Source organism: Sinocyclocheilus rhinocerous, unplaced genomic scaffold (assembly GCF_001515625.1).
Source record: "Sinocyclocheilus rhinocerous isolate Xijiao unplaced genomic scaffold, SAMN03320098_v1.1 scaffold1053, whole genome shotgun sequence".
Classification (NCBI taxonomy): domain Eukaryota; kingdom Metazoa; phylum Chordata; class Actinopteri; order Cypriniformes; family Cyprinidae; genus Sinocyclocheilus; species Sinocyclocheilus rhinocerous.
Window position 1 is genome coordinate 1514408 of NW_015638958.1, and position 18339 is coordinate 1532746.

Below are 18339 nucleotides of genomic sequence, written 5' to 3' on the forward strand. Positions count from 1 at the left end.
CCAGCTTATACCAGCAAAGGACCAGCATAAACCAGCAAAGAACCAACTCAAACCAGCATCCCAGCTTCAAAACATACCTAACCAGCATATGCTGGTTTGCCATCTTGCATAACGTTTTCATTCAGGTTGTTACAGTGCATTATGGGACTGCCTTCTTAATTAAGTATGTGTTGCACCTTTGAATTTGGCCAAAATAAGGTCATTAATGTTTATTGCCTAGTGTTTTGTGCTTATGATGCTTCAAAGCACAGCCTAGGTTGGCAGCTCACTAAAGTATGGAACAGAAAAAATACTCCTGTGAGTTGTTTACAAAAATTTTAGTTGGTTTACTCTGCAGATTAAAATATTAGTTAGATACAAATAGCTTGTCATGTTTTTTAATCTATGAATGAACTTTCAGTTATGTATTAAAAGAGCAGACGCTTCAATGTTTATCAGCAACACTTGCCAACAACCTCTTTCACGGCTAAAAATGAAACGCAAACGAAAATGATGCCCAATAAAAAGTTCTGAAATGCACTTTGCAGCATTAAATGGCCTGGAGCAATGCTGAGGACTGGAACAGCAGTAAGGACTTTTGCACTTGCGAAACAGAAAAAAAAAAAAAGACAGAGTAAACAAATCAGAAATTCCATCTTGGACTTAATCTGTTCTTGCGCTGGAGGCTTGAAGCTTTTGCCCCGGGGACCCCCTGCAATCGACTTGCTCTCCCCGGGGATACCGCCTGTAGGAACACGCAGCCGAATGGAAATCTCAATACACAATCCACACAGACTGATATTGGAGGCATTTACAGTATGCTGAGTATTTTGTGCAGTCAAGCATTCATAATAGAAGCACCACAAAGGCAGTATTCAGGACGAAAACAAATACCACGCTACTGATCTGAAACAGGACCTCCTTTATCCGCTCTAGTATTTGAGGATATGCGTGGATGTGGTTTTGAACCTGCTACAGATTTTGATTTATTGCGTAACTGCACTGCGCAGGACGTGCCCCTGCATGTGTTTGTGTGAAGGTTTAACTGGAAAGACCAAGTGGGTCTATAATATGTGGAAAAAGCTATCTGTTAGCATTCATATCCATGGCCACAAATTAATTTTAGTTGTGGTTTTTGATATATGGTATATTATAAAACCATCACGGCTCATTTGCTTTAAACACGAAAGTGTCACTAGCAAGAACACTAAACTGTGCTGAGAAAGGAATCCTGATCAACATTTAAAGATACAAGTCTTTAACAGCCCTAACTAAAAAGCTAAATTGAAAGTGTGAAAACTAACAAAAGCTCATTTAAAACTGATATGACTAGAGAAATTTAAAATAATATATGAAAAATATATTTTTTTTTTCTTTTTCTTTTTAAACCAGGCACTATTAAGAAATTTACTGAAATGTACCATTCAAGAGTCTAACCAAGACTGATATTTGATCAGTAAAAACAATAATGTTTGGAAAATTATTAAAATTGAAAATATTTTATATTTTATTTTAAAAGGTATTTTTATATCAGTGATGGCAAAGTTGAATTTTCAGCATCCATTACTCCAGTTTTAGTGTCATATAACAAACATTCAGAAATGTCACATTCAGAAATCATTTTAATATGATGATTTGCTGCTCAAGAAACATTTCTTATTATCATCAATGTTGAAAACTGTTGTGCTGCTTAATATTTTTGTGGAAACTCAGATATTTCTTTAGGAATTTTGAAGAAAAATTTAAAAACAGCATTTATTTGACATAATAATCTTATGTAACATTATAGTAAATTGATTTACTGTCGCTTTTGATCAATTTAGTGTACCCTTGCAGAATAAAATAAAATAAAACATTTTAAAAAATGCTTGTAGAAAATGTGGGAGTTTTGCAGAATTATTATTATTATTATTTAATTAAATAAAAAAACAGAAAATGCTTGTAGAAAATTTTGTAGTCACAATATTAATACAAAAATAAACTTTTGGTCAATTTAGTGTGCCCTTGCAGAATAAAATAAAATAAAACATTTTTAAAAAATGCTTGTAGAAAATGTGGGAGTTTTGCAGAATTATTATTATTATTATTTAATTAAATAAAAAAACAGAAAATGCTTGTAGAAAATTTTGTAGTCACAATATTAATACAAAAATAAATAAATAAATACATTTTAATGACTGTCAATAGAGGAAGGTATGTTGGTTCCTGATGACCAGGATCCATGCTAAAAAACACATCATGTGCAGCAGCATCTTTTGTAAGTAGCTGTTATCTAGCCATGTCAACTGTATTGTTATATTGTGTTTTGCTGTTTGTGGTTTCTAATTTGTTTTATTTTAGCTGTGTTGTACAGCACTTTGGATCAACCGGTAGTTGTGTGAAAGTGCTTTAGAAAGAAAGAAAGAAAGAAAGAAAGAAAGAAACCAGCTAAATATTAATCCATTGAGAAAGAGCTTAGCATCCCTATCTCCCTCTCTTTATGACTGCAGAGGGTGGTCAAAGTGTTTGGTAGAGCTCCAGGTACCTGGGCAGCCTCCACTTCTTGTTCTTCTGATGGCATTTAGGAGACTGTCATAAAGAAGGGGAGCATCACATTTCATAAAACAATTATCACAGACAGCCATGGCAACATGCCTGTTTGTGCTGATTGCTTCCCTTGCATGCTAGCCTGCTGTTTGCAAAAGTCTGCAACCCGCAGATGACTAAATGATTTATAGATGAAAAGGGATCCAGAACTCAACGGCTCATCACAAAGCCAGCACCGAAGGCTTCGCAACAAACACTTGAAATTGTCTCGGGTGCGTAGAGAGCAGCCAAAAGAGATTACTTCCCAGAAGAGGTGCACTGTAGCGGGATGTTAAATGACTAGCTCGCTTTAAGGAAAAGATTACTCGCGCTCTGTAAGAAATGGTTCGATATGGCATTTTTAGCCTTTTCATGTCAGAGCCAGCATGTCCGTGCTGTAACGCGGGAACCCAATGAACGCATTCATCACCAAAAGCTTTCCGTTCCCTTCGCAACGATGCACCCTCGGCCTGCCGCAGACAACATCCCTCGCTTTCAATAAGGCTATTAAAGTTGCAACTCTACAACCGTCAGCCTATTCCACAGCTGAACACATGTAAGAGAGGACCTATGGGAGTCTGAAAGCTACAGAGAGTAAATTAACCCACATACACCACTGCCAAATACAACAGTAATTTCACACCTGGTTGGACAAAAACAGAACCATTCATTTTAAGCTGGTGACAGGAAAAACATAGGCGTTTTAAACATCTACAATAGTACGAATAGTGTGTTAGCTGTCATTCACACATCCTTAAACTGCGTTTTATGGCTCTGAAATTTTGATTACGGCGCTAATGGATCCACAGATTGCGACAGCTTTTCCAATCTATTAAATTTAGACAACAATAGATGAAGAATATGTAATGCCCAACTGATGTGATTTTGGCTTCTGGGGGTTACGGTCGAATAATCAGACTACAGTGTTTGTTCAATTTAATAACCTCAGAGCAGGAATAAAAGCTTGTCTTAACACATCCCTCATAATCAACTCTCCAAATTGGTGTCTATGTAAAATATGACAAAGAGCCACTGCAAATCCTCAGGAAATGACTACAGGAAGTAACACATGGACCTGTCCGAGACATTAAATAAGAATTCGATAAAAGCAGCGTGTCCTATATGAAGGTACATTGGTCTGATATGATGTGGCTAATGTCTGAGATTGGAAAATATAAATCTTTCCTGAAAATAAGCTTGTTTTTGTCGCAGGAACACTTGGTAATAGCCAATACTTAAACTTCTAGGCATAAAAACACATTTTTCTAAGTTTAAAGGGCAAGAACCAATCTGAAGTCTTTGTGTTACTAAAGTTCAACATGTTTTACCATCAAATGGCAATTTATTATGACCTGCACAGGCGCTGTGGTGGTTCACAACAAAAGAACATAAACAAGTGAGAAAATAAATGCTCATTAAAATAAGTCAAGCCTTGTCTTTAAGCTGTCACAGTAGCACAACACCCACTACTACAGAGCTACATAAAGTTCAAAACAAACACATCATGTGCAGCAGCAGTATGCGAGCAAACAGGAAGAATAGCAATTATAAAATATGACAAATAAAGAAAAATCAAGGATGAGGGAAATGCAACAATCAGAACACCAGCTATTTAATCCACCAGCCTTCATGTGCATTCCCACTCCTTAATCTGAATCACCAAGTGGCGTTTTAAAGCTTTGCCTCCACACCAATGCAGCTGCCAGTCACTGATTGCAATAATTAGAAAATCTCTCTCATTGGTGTATGAGACAGGATTGGCAACTACTAAGAAGGTCAAGTTTTGGCTGGCTAGCATAAGCAATCAAGCCCTGCTGGTAGATGCTGTAACAGCACCATTCAGCAAACGAAAAAAAAAAAAAGCCTGTTTCTTCGAAAGTAGCCCTGTATTATTGCAAAATAATATAATTATTATTATATTATTATTACAAGCAACATATATAATTGCACATATTTCATTATTATAGGTATAATATTACAGGCTGTGGCAGTTGAATGGGAATACGGATGGTTTTCTCTGGGCATTATAGGCCTCCTTGATGATAACCAGCCAAATCCTGACACCCCTGGTCTTTCCAGCATAATAACCAGCAACAAACGCTATGTTCGGAGTAGCATACTAACATGCTACTCTTATTTCTGCTGTGGAGTCAGAGGCAAAATGCTTTGTTAGCATTTACAATATTGCCCAAGCCTAAGGTATTAAAACAGACAATGCAAAAATAAACTGAGAAATGAAAGGGAAAATAAAAGAAAAAGGTACAAAATAATTTTTTTTTAATAAATTAAAAGAATTTTCTGTATGCCATGAAAGCTTATTCCCTCCACATAACTGCAACTTTTTATCTCACAGTTTTGACATTTTAGTTTATATCTCGCAATTCAGAGTTTTCCTCGAAGTTCTGAATTCTAAATATAAACTCAGAATTGTGAGATACACTGTGACTTGCAATTGCAAGGGGGAAAAAAAGTCAGAATAATAAACAGAGCATTTCTCGCACCATTGGTGCTCAGGCCCTAATTATGAGAATTAGAAAAGGTCGCAATTATTTTTGATTTTTTGATTTTGCATGGTAAGAAAAAAAAACTGAATTGTAAACCCATAATTCTAAGAAAATAACAATAATAACAATAGATATAAACTCAGAATTGCAAGAAAACGGTCAGAATAATTAGAATAAATTGAAGAAGGCAGAAATGGGCTTTCATAAAGACCTACTACAGTACTGTACATTTGACAAAATGCCCAGTATAATGAAGCATACTGAATTTTTCTATTAAAAATGTGGTAACACTTTAGTATAGGGACCAATTCTCAGTATTAACTAGTTTCTTATTAGCATGCCTATTATTAACATACTGGCAGTTTATTAGTAGTACTTAAAGCACATATTCTGTTTGTCCATATTCTACATCCCTAATCCTACCCAATACATTAATTTAACAACTACTTTACTAACTATTAATAAGCAGCAAATTAGGATTTTATTGAGGCAAAGCTCGTAGTTAATGGACCTTAAATTAAAGTGTGACTGGAATATACTATGCAGTGTTCAGTAAGCTGTAAAGTAGTATTCCATTCAGAAGCCAAAATAAGCTCATTTATAAGCATTCTTCACATTTCAATTGTTTAAATTCACAGTTCTGAATGTTAATGGCATTAGGATACAATATTTGTTTCAGATTTTCAGCTCCACAGAAAAAAAAAAGCCTTTTTCTTCATAAACATTTGTAACACTCAAAGCACAGTTACTTATCATTGTGAAAAACAGAGCATCATGGGATGTTTGACAGTTTAAGAGCCACTTTAGTGTTGTCTCTAGTGAACAAAGTAAAAGTGACATCATTTTTTAAAATGGTTTAAAAACTCTCCATGTGTACTGCCTAAATGATCCCTTAGGCTGCAATAAATTTGGAGCAGCATTGAGTTTTGTGTGTCAGGATTGTTTGATGCAGAGCAGTCAAGGGTACAGCCATGAGACAAACTACTCACGATGTGGACAAAGTAATAACTTCATTCAAGCCTCTTTTGCATTGTGCACTTCAGCGATTTTGCTAGAATTTTAATGCAACACATTTCGGGAAGAAATAAGCCTAAATAGTTGAGTTGGGAATTACGCGTAATCAGAGGAAGGATTATAGAGCTGTATGTTCCTGAATACCTAAATTGAGAATTAAACAAAAACACTGTAGCCTATGTATTACGTTGGTTAATTTGTAAACATGCACGCATAAAATAACTTTTTTTTTTAACTGTTCCAAGAGTCCTCACGTTATACAAGCACACTCTTCGTTAAGCAACAGGATAGGACAACACAAAGCAATTTTCTCCCACATCACCCAGAGGGATTCTGGGTTTTCATGAACAGCGGATATCGACTCCTACAATGTCGGGATGAAAGAATGGAGCTAAAAAAGAAACACGAGAACTGTAAATTTGTGGGAGTCCTCAATAAGAGGTTTGTTATCACTAAGATGCAGTTGCTATGGTGAGGCTAATTAGCGTAGCTACACGAGGGTGTGACTAAGCACTATCGGTGTCCAGTGGGAGCCGGTGAGTAACCAGACAGAAAAGAGGGAATGAGAAATAATGCACTGTTTGTGCAGCTGCACTTTCGGTCTCGCCAGCAGGACTACATTTCAAATATATCCCTGTTTCAAGACCAGAATAGGCAGCTTTCATGGCTTTTGGAAATGCAAAGTGGAAGATACACAGTCTGTGGGGTTAGAGGATCTGTTTAGGATAAGATTTGCGCATTTGTATTTTTAGCCGTATAAGAGCACTTTGGGTTGCTCTCTGCATATAGGGAGATTACTGTCTTTGTCTTACATTTGATGTTATTTGTGGAGGAAACAAGCACTCATTCTTTCCCGTTCTTTTTTCTCTTGGTAGTCATTGGATACCAGTGATCTGACATGTGTTTGTGTTTACAGATGCCAGTTCATTTGATCCTGCATTACGAAGAGTGCTTTGTGGAAATAAAAAAACACATATTGCATGGATTCTTTCTTGTTTAGAGTTTCACTAGTAATTTTCCTGTACAGTGTCAGGCACAGGGTATCTGAACTGTTTTGGACCCCTTTTCTAAGCCCAAACTGTTCACATTCCCCTATAAAGCATTGTGAATGGCATAAAGAGTGTGAGGGGAACAGATTCAATTATTAGCTTTGTAACCCTATGTTCTTAACACAATTTTATTTTCTAAGAATACTCAAATTAATAGGATTATTTCTTGATTGAGAACAAAAATTTGCGAAACCACAGTAAGTAAGGCACAGATAACACAGTTTTACTCCGCTATTATTGAGTCGGTTCTGTGCTCTTCTATAACTGTCTGGTTTGGGTCAGCCAGCAAATCAGATACAAGAAGACTGCAACGAACTGTTAGGACAGCAGAAAGAATCATTGGTGTGCACCTGCCCAGTCTTCAGGACTTGTAATTTTTACTATTTAAATGTTTGTTTTTGTTTTGTTTTTTCTCATGTCAGATATGTATGTATGTATGCATGTATGTATGTACCAGGAGCACCTTTAAAAAAAAACGCAACAAATTCCTGGTGTGTTTGCACACACCTGGCGAATAAAGCTAATTCTGATTCTGATTCTGATTCTGATTCTAAGTAATTGGTAGAGAACCTGGACTTATTGTCACTTGCCTGTCTGCTCAGTACTGCCCTATGAATAAAGGTAAATATTAAAAATTTGGAATTAGTAAGATTTTTAATGTTTTTGAAAGTCGTCTCTTATGCTTATCAAGGTTGCATTCATTTGATAAAAAATATTAATATTAATTAAAATAAAAAATAATATTAATAGGCCTGTATAATTTATATATATATATTTTTTTTTTATGTTAAAAAAATCTTACTGATCCCAAACTTTTGAAGTTAGTTAGTTACTGCCACTTTCTTGTCTGCACAGTACAGCCCTATGAATGAGGTGAATATATTAATATATATTTGATCATTAGTTTTTTTCTGCTTAATGTTTTTGTGGAAACCGTGACACTCTACCATTAAAAACTTTGGGGTAAATAAGATATCTTTAAAAAAGAAAAAGAAATTAAAACTTTTATTTATCAAGGACACATCAAATTGATCAAAAGTAACTGTGAAGACATTTATAATGTTACCAAAGATTCCTATTTCAAATAAATGCTGTTCATTGATCTTTCTATTCATCAAAGAATCCTGAAAAAAAGAATCACAGTTTCCACAAAAATAAGACTGGAGTAATGGCTGAGAATTCAGTTTTGACAGGAATAAATCGGAGTGTCTATTTACACTAAGTGCAAATAACCCGACTTGTTGACAGAGGCTATTTACACTAACTCCACCCACCAACGTGTGATTGGGGTAGTCAACAATACAAAAGACAGCTGTATTTGACAACTCCAGTGGTGTAAGTGGTAAAATGTGCAGCCCAGGCTTTTTGACGCAATCAACCCAAGTTCGAATCCGCCTTTTGCCAAACTTGTTCTTTTTCCTTTTCACATCTCATATCACATCGGAAAAGCATTTATTTTCAATAAAAAGGAAGGAAAACAATTGAAAGTTTGAAAATGAAGTATCGGGTAGGGTTAACTGTAGGGAGGGCTTTATTGTTCCCAGTAAGTCAGTATTCATTTAATAATTTTAATAAAACTTATAATTCACACTCAATACGTTATTATTGCATACTGTTTTATAATGTACTACAATAAATACTGATATTTTTACATAGTGTAAATAGAAGCTATGGCTATTTGCACGTAGTGTAAAATAGCATATCACTAAGAAAATACTGCTATTTTCACTTTGTGTAAATTGAATCCATTGCTATTTGCACTTAGTGTAAATAGCATCTATCGCTAAGCACTTAGAGTAAATAGCATCTATCGCTATTTACACTTAGTGCAAAAATCTGCTGCCTTTTAAAATATATTAAAATAGAAATAAATATATAGAAATTAAATATATAGAATATTTCACAATATTACTGTTTTTACTGTATTTTAGATTGAATAAATGCAGTCTTGGTGAGCATATACAGTATCATACAAGCACACACACACACATAGGGATCAGAGTTTCCAAATATGGTAACATACTGTTTAATTACAGTTCTTATCATTTCTATTACAGTGATCTGACGTACATGTTTGTTTACTTAAGTGTTACACACGCTAAAAGACAAGACCAATTTAATATTCGTCGGTCAACATTCACACATTCCTGCATATTTGTCTGGTAGGTTCTGCCTCTGGCAAGCACCAATGTATCAATGTCAAGTCATTGCAGGGAGACAGAAAAAAAGCAAATCTCAGCAAACACTGAGCCACGTGGCTATTGCTGGACAAACAGCTCTTCCATGACATTGAGATGGAGATGAAAGTGGCTGTAAGGCAAATGTACTTCATATTTGGAGTGAGATCATAAAATTGCTTTCTTTCATCTGGATGCAAGTTTTGACATCCCGTTTTAAAAAGATATTGCAGAGAGTGTCCTCTAAACTAAATATCTGAAGGCAATCACAAACAAGCACTAAATAAATACCCGGCAAACCTTATGTTCATCCGTCAAGGCTGGCCAAGAGTACTATTAGAGTTGACGGGGGTGAAAAATGAAAATAGGCCAAGGGTTCTCCTGTCTGCACATATAAACGTGATGTCTGGCTCCCAAAATGTTCTGCTTTTGGAAAAACTGGAGACCAGTGGCCACAATTTTTTGCAGGTCAGTTAGTCAATTTGTTGGCCCGAGGCAAAGAGCAAAACACCAATTAGGAGCAGGGAGGGTCGAGCACTCAGTGTGTGAGGAGAGATTAAAGTGCTGGCAGAGTTTGGCCACCGGAGCTCACTGTTAGACCCTGACCTCAGAATATATCAAACACTATATAGATCAAACACTGTTCAGCCTGCAACTCTTCTCTCACTGTCTCTTTATTCAGCTGTGGAAGGTTTGTTAAATCGATCATCATTTTCTTCAACAAAATTTAAGGCGCTAAATTTGTACGTCTACACTAACGTTCAAAGGTTTGGGGTCAGAAAGATTCAGCAAGTAAAGAAAAAGGCAAGAAAATGATCAAAAAGACAGTTATTATGTCACTGTCACAACCGGGACAAAGAGGCAGACAGGCAGGTAAACGTAAGTTAGCGAGTTTAATAAAAGGAACTTAGGAGAGGCTTCCAACAGAAAAGAGTTCAACAGAGGGAGTAATGGAAGCAAAACAAAGTCTTATCTGGGTCGGCACTACAGTCCTCCGGCCGAGAATTGAGGAATCCGAGGGGAACAGGCAGATCGGAAGGCGAGGAACCAGGACAGAGAAGCTTGCAACCTTGAGACCAGTCGATGTGTGAATGAGGTGAGTGAGTATTTGAGTGGTGTGGTAAGTGGGTGCAGGTGTCCGTGATCAGTAATCAGGTGATTGTGAGCGGGTGTAGGAGGCTGATTCGGCTGGTGAGGCAGGGGTTTCCGTGACAGTCACAGGAGATTTCTGTTTTCTATAAGAATATAAAGGAATCCTGAAAAAAGAATCACCACATCAGCATATTAGAATAATTTCTGAAGGATCATGTAACAGTGATGCCTGTTATGCCACCATAGAAATATAGAAATAAATTACATTTTAAAATATATTTAAATAATAAAAAAACTTTATTTTAAATTGTAATAATATTTTCACAGTATAACATATAAATGCAATTGTGCTGTATTTTGGATCAAATACATGTGACCTGGGTGAGCATAAGAGACATATTTCAAAAACATTCATCAAATTTTAATGACCCCATATTTTTTAATGGCAATATACATTAATGAATAGTCTATTTCCAAATATGTTTAAAACTATGTTCACTCCAGGGTGGTGTGCCATTCAAAAGAGAACTTGAGAATGTTTTCTACATTCCAGTTAGATTCCTTATTTTGAGTTGAGGTATCAAACAAGATGAAGAATTTCAACTGAAATTTGAATATAACAAAGTGGAATTAAAATAAATTCAAAGAATATTTGAACTAGAACAGCAAATGTACTTCCTGTCATACTGGCCAGTAAAATGCCAGTATGCAAAATTGCTATAAGTAATTTAAAATGAATAAAAATAAGACAAAATATTAAATACTTAACACAAACCTTCACACAATAATTTTTTTAGTATCAAAGCTTCAGTACATAATTATCTAATATCACAGCAGGTGACTAGACACGTGATTTCTCACCATAAAGAGAGTCAGAGTATTTTCTTGTTTCACAGTATTAATTACCAAAAAGCCTAGGGTGGGCCTACAGCCCCAGTCATATCAGTCTGTAGAAAAAAGAAAAAAAAATACCAGAAGGACTGGAGGCTCCAAGGGAAAATCAGTCTTCCACCATGGGAACCAATCAGTCTCAGAAAACCAATAAGTATTATCGATATTCTTCACGTTCCCATCTATTTTGTGCCATGTATATGAATCCATAATCCATACTGTAGTAATGCATAGATCTGCAGAGTGAAAAACATGATGTAACACAAGCAATGCATCGTAGTATCACACAAATTCAGTTGACATTTACTGTACTGCCTAGTGCCTACTAATGGATCTTTAGTATATTGCCTGAAGATGTCCACTTTTAGCCTGTTAACTGGTGTAATATGCAAAGCAGTTCAAGAATACGAATGGAGAGGAGATTGTTATAAAGGAAACTGTACAAGCTGGTACCAACTAGTATTACATGCAGCAGGGAGTCATTCATAAATTTAGTTTTTATGTTTGATTTTTGCATGGTATATCTCAAACTTGATATAATATTCAAATATTTTTCAGCTACAAAAGTTGCTTTGAAATCTTCTTTCTAAAATGTATAAATTAAAGTCAAGTATAAAGAGCGCTGCTATTACCACCTCCCCAACTGTGACACTAATTGATAACATAAACATGTGTTTACTATTTGTGAAAAAATTTAATCAAATTCACTGTTCAAAATAATTAAGCTTCTATTAGGAACGCACAATATATTGAAATTGGGTGATGTTAGCAAACACTTAACATCTAATCTCAAACAGCTAGCGCTGATAGCAATGCCAAGATTATGGGTTCGATTCCCAGGAAATGCATATACTGATAAAAATGTGCACCCTGAGCTGCTTTGGATCAAAGTGTCTGCCAAATGCATGAACGTAAATTAAAATGAGGAGTACTACAAAACATTTAATTTTCAAATATATCAATATTGGGTACTTAATTGTTCATGTTCATGTCTTTATTTTCACATTTACTGTGAAGTAACTTTGCTCTCATCCAGCGCTGACTTAAGGTTAACCTTAAAAACGAATCATTTAATAACACTGTTCAAGTGTAATCTTTATTAAATCTTCATACTGTACACTATAATGCATTGATGCCTACATCCACTAATGTAAAATAACAGATTTTATTTTTTAGTGTTAGAATTTATTTAGACAAATTAGAATAGAAGATTAATATTGGTGCATCTCTAAATTCTACATTCTGACAACAAGACTTACAACTGCTGTCATCTCAAAAAGGTGGTGGTCATGTGTTTCACTCCATCACAATTCTTTGTTACACGCCCTGGCCTTTGCATATTTTATGGTAAGTGACAATGTTTTATAATGATAATTGTTATCTCTGTAGGGAGCATGATTTATTGTACACTTCCACATCAAAACACATAAAAAATGACTGATTTATTCAGACCTCCCAGAACTGCAAAGACCCGTTTTCTCTGGGAGAAGCACTGATATTGGTCAGGCACGTTCTTGCCTTATCTTAAGTTATTTACTGCTGTCAGAGGTTGACTGGCAAAGGAATGAATGATTGCTTGAGTTTGAGAAGCTACTGGCCCAGCAGTCAATTTCTGTCAATGAGAGTGGAAAGTTTAAAGGAATGGGATAAAACGAATGGCCATTTGTTAATAGATGCCCTGAACAGAGAATTTAATTGCTTACAACTTCCTAAAAATGGTTCACTTGACAAGAATGGCTACTGTGACGTTGTGAAATTGAACAAAATCAAACATTAAAAATCCCCAATAAACTTCTGAAGATCACATTGTGAAAAACAAATGCCACATGAATGTCAGGGAACACAAGTTCACTAACTGATTATGAAAGGCAAAGAGAAACAAAGCAAGTGGGATGTGTCGTCAAATAATTCACTTCTATATTTGTCTCACTATGAGCATTAAAATTCAATAATTTGCGTTTAGATTTAGCCATACAGTACATGCATTAGCGTTTCCTCTCCCATCCACACATAAACACAATTATCTGCAAAGCAACAAGAAATTCAAATAACTGTTCAGCACATTTAAAAACGATCTTCTACTTCATTAAACTTTGCACTTTGGTATTTTCTGGAAGTTGAGCACAGTGTTTACTCATCTCTCGCTCACGTACTCTCCAACTCGCATGATGCATATTGATTTTGTTTACAAATCTCGTCGGATTTATACGTTAAAAACATTTGTGCTCGCGAGCCTTCGAGTGCAGATAGTGCTCTGAATAATATAAGCCACTTTTTCCAACTACTTTGAATATTTTGGCTAAGGTGGGCTAATCTTGAAGAGGTTTAACCGAAAACCACTTTGGCATCACCTTCTGGATTAGTACTTTACAGTGAAACTTCCCCTTCATATTCAAAGATCTACAACAGGAGACTCCTATATGTGCTCAGGACAACCTGGGGAAATAGCGGATATCTTGAACTACTCAGACATGCACACGCTCCTTCCCATGGTCTGATGGGGCTTTGTGCCCTTCATAAAATATACAGTCTAACAATCAGAGTGATTTAATGCCCCCAGGAAGACATTATTATAGTGCAGACAAAATCAATACAACTGCAATTCCGGCAACTTTTTTTCCCTTTTCCTCCGTTTCAGCCTGGTCTTTCCCAGCATGCCATTCAAAGAGAGAGATACCATAGGACTGGGGTTAGTCAGGAGGCATGAACCACCGGACTGTCATTAAACAAGAGCTAGGTTCATGGCACCCATCATGTTCCCAAATTACCAAACGCCACATTTAATTAAGTGTGGTAACAGCTCATTTTAATGAAGGCTTTATGTGCTCAGCAGATTTTAGCCCAGCGCTCTTCATTCGCTTTTATGTGCCTGTGCATTGATTCTGCCCAGTCAAACTTACCATGAACCCTCAATATAGATTGAACCCACATGACAGCATTAATATGCAGCAGCTACTTTGAAACCGTAGATTCCCAGATACAAGCTACTCAGCATTTAAACTAGTTCAACTACAGTCAAGCTGTTCATTTTAAAAAGTAGCCACTGTAACTAAGCTACTAACAAACAGAAGGCAGCGTTCAAGGAGGCAATGTGTATATATACAGTGCCGTGAAAAGGTTTTTGCCCCCTTCCTGTTTTTTTTAAATTTTTTGCATATTTGTCACACTTAAAAGATTCAGATCATCAAACCAATTTTAATATTACACAAAGATCAAAGTGTTCATGATTCAACAATAAGAAAGATCTGAATCTTTTAAGTGTGACAAATATGCAAACAATTAAAAAAACAGGAAGGGGGCAAAAACTTTTTCACACCACTGTATACATATATATAAACACACACACACACACACACACACACATACACAATTAAAAATACATTTTAATTACATTGTTTTTGCAAACAGAGCAGTGTTTATCTAGTACAAAATAAGATCTCAATTTCACTTGAGATTGAGAAGATATGTATATGACTAACAAAGAAACTGATTCAAACAATCTGATGCCCCAATGCTTCATTATAGAGGAAAGAATCAGGAGAAAACTGCAATTAAGAGATATCAAGCCATAGTTGCCAAAAACATGTCACAATTTCAAAGTCATACTGTATTGATTTAAGATTTTAATTTGTCACTCAAAGTAATATGCAGAATAAAACTTGCAGTGTAATGTAAGCCCAGTTATCAGCTCCTTAGACTGTACATTAAATATATAAAATAGTAGATAAAATGGTAAGATAATATAAACATGAGAAATAATGGTAGCACTTTACAATAGGGTCTCATTTGTTAACATTAGATAATGCATTAACTAACATCATCAGAGGTTAATAAATGATGTAAAAATGTAATGATCACTGATAGTTCATGTTAATGTTGATGTTTGTTAGACATTGCATTACTGTAATTAATGTTAAAAGATACAACTTTTCATCTTGAAACGTATTAGCGATTATTGACATTAACATATACTAAGATCAATAATAGAAGCATTGTTACTTCATGTTAACTAATGTAGTTAACTAATGTTCACAAATGAAACCTGTGCAAAGTGTGACCGAAATAATGAAAAAATAAGTATTAGTTAAATAAAATAAGGTCAGTAGGACTAAAAATGAGAATATAAACTTAAAGTAGTGTACAGACTGTATATAGCAGAACTGAGACAATGATTCATATTAAAGTCATAGCTGTGTGAGATATGAAATGTGATCGTATCTCACAAATCCATGAATCACTCATTCTTTCAGACAACAATGACAGAATACAACCACTCGTTTTAGCTGTTACATTTAGTTGGGGGGGGAAAAATTCCAAATAACCCCTCAAGTTACACATCCCGGTGCTTGTTACTGGAAAACCTACTTCATTTTTAAAACAACTGAGCTACTGTCACGCTACTGAAAAATGCAGCTAAGTCAGTGCAGCTGCTACTTTTAGTTTGTTACACCTCTGATATGCAGCCTGACAAACTGATAACAATGTTCTAGCACGGATCCTGCATCAGGCTAAAACACTTTCACTGCCAGGTAAAATACAACAGTGTGGGTGCATTTTCTTTTCATTTCTCTATTACTCACAAACACACAGAGAGACACATATAACTCTGAAGGGCACTTGTTCTTCATTGTGTTAATTCATTTTTTCCTTCCAGGCTCTCAGCTCATTAAAAATTGAAATACACACAACTTCTAAAAAAAACCCTGCATAAAACTGAATTGGACACCTCTAGTCCTTTTAATACAAGGCCGATGAGTAACGACACAGAGGCGGTTAATTTAGCAGCACAGCTAGATAGCCTTGTTTAAGGGTCTCAAAGAGAGCCCTCTTTTGTGGTCGGGATGGGAAAAAATCCTGCGTAAACATTTTCAACGGCACCCACATGTGAGTGCCGCAGAACCACGGGATAGTTTTCCCTGCTTGAGTGAGAATGAGAAGTTTGTGATGAATATTACTGTGCTAATGCACCTAATCTTTATGGACTTTTTATTAGGCTGTAACTCTCGGGTCTTGATTCATGTTTAATGCCCTCATATACAGATCACAAGAGACCTGCAGTTTACTCTGAAAAATGGCATGCAAATGTTCATTCCGGATACTGTAGCTACTTTCCAAAGAAGCTTTTAAAATGTGTTGATATGGAGGGACACAGCTCTCTCAATTAGCATGCAGGAAAGGGAAATGTAGCCTTCGGTTTGGACGCTGTCATTCTCTGACCGCTCCATGCTGACATACCAGGTGTCTGTCGTTCCCGTACCTGCAGGCCAGGGCAAGAGGTGCTCACAAAAAGCTGCTCTCCATCACTAGAAATCCTTCTACACACACACGGACACACACACATGCTGTAATCTAAACCACTGGCCACAAATCACATGAGTGCATTTGAAAATCATCACCGGCCTTTCCCATAAAGAACACCAATAAAAATAAACATTCCCTCAATGGAAACATTTCAAGCTCATATGTAAAGTGCTGGCAGGAGAGTGCATTACGTGATTGTAGCATATTTGCCGTTTATGTTGCTGTGGGAAAGGGAGAAATGAAGATGGAGAGAGATGGAGGTTTGAAAATGTACATAAACCTTCAACAAACACACTTCAAATTGAAGTGTCATGGAGCATTTGGGGCATAATGTTGTTTCCTCGAATAGGCTAATTTCAATGCGTCTTAAATAAATGTAATAGTAAAGCACTGATAATAGAAGTAAATGGTCCTGAGGGATTAAAGCAAAAAATGTGCATCTTACGGTAAATATTTTTAAAGCGCCTAAATTCTTTTTCTTTTCTTTTTTGTACAAAATGTCAATTACTTCAGCTGTAAAGTTTCCTTAATCATCATTTCAGTCACAGATGGAGATGCACAGAGCTAAGTAGATTACTTATAAATTGTATTTAATTACTGATTCCAAATTACATGACAAAAATTGTAGTTGTTAACGTAATCCATTACATTACACAATTTAGGTAATATAATGAGACTTTCTGATTACTTTTGGATCACTTTTGACCTAACTTGTTTTATCACATCAATTTAAATAAGATTATCTTGTACCATATTGATATATAAAAAAAAGAAAAATTATATATATATATATATAGATATATATATATATATATATATAAATATAAATTTACCATTTGCTGTAATTAACAACACTATATTACGTCAAGGTTTCCCAGACTGGGGTTTGTAAAGGAACTGCAGGGGGTTTGAGAGTTTAATGAAAAGCTAATAATTAATTAAATTATAAAAATGTTAAATTAAAATAAAACATTTTAAAATCAATCAAAATAAAACATATACTAAACAAATATTTTATTTGTTTACCTGCATGTCATGTGACCATAACCAACAATGTGAACATGCAAATGTGATAGTTAAGATTTCAGGGGTGCTTCAAGTAAATATATTAGGTGAAAGATGTTCAGATGACAAAGTTTGGGAATGCCTGCATTACATTTAAATAAGAAATAATCAGAAAAGAAAATCAGTGGTCAAATGCAGTATAGCCACCAATGGCTGGTCTTTGTGTGAACGTCCACAAAACTGGAAGACTTTCTGAATGTAACTGATAGGCCAGGGCCGTCTTTAGGGGGGTGCAACTGGTGCGGTCGCACTGGGCCCCGCGGCGAACGGACCGAGGGGGGCCCCACTCCCTACTTCGCACCGGGCCCCGCATCAGCTAAGGATAATTATTATTTCAGTTATACTCATATAAGTGTATGTGTGTATATGTATATATACTAGGCTGGCCCTTATTGGGGGGGTCATTTTTTTATTATTGGAAATGTTAACCTCTCATCCCCTCAGTTGTTTCTCCGCTAGAATTTTGTAATGTATGCAAAATTCCATCCAGATAATTTGTCGTTTAGGGTGTGCTCAAAGAATGTATCTTTTTATCAACACGTACTTCAAGAGCTGATTGGTGATATTAGCAAAGTTTTTGTTCACTGATAAAATGGGTAACACTTTATTTTGATAGTCCCTTTTGAACATTCTGTTGACAATAAATAACGCTGCACCTACAAGTCTACTAACTCACATTAGAGTATTAGTTGACTTAATGCT

General features: G+C 35.7%; 1 long non-coding RNA gene across 1 annotated transcript in view; it reads right to left on the reverse strand.

Annotated features, from left to right (window-relative positions):
- The window catches only part of LOC107750389 (uncharacterized), an 18276-nt gene extending 1076 nt beyond the window's left edge, over positions 1 to 17200 (reverse strand). The window contains exons 1-2 of the long non-coding RNA XR_001641140.1: positions 17190 to 17200; positions 7682 to 7686 (exon numbers count right to left, since the gene is read on the reverse strand). This is a non-coding gene — a long non-coding RNA (uncharacterized LOC107750389). The remainder of the gene's footprint in view (positions 1 to 7681; positions 7687 to 17189) is intronic.
- Between the last annotated feature and the right edge of the window lie 1139 nt (positions 17201 to 18339).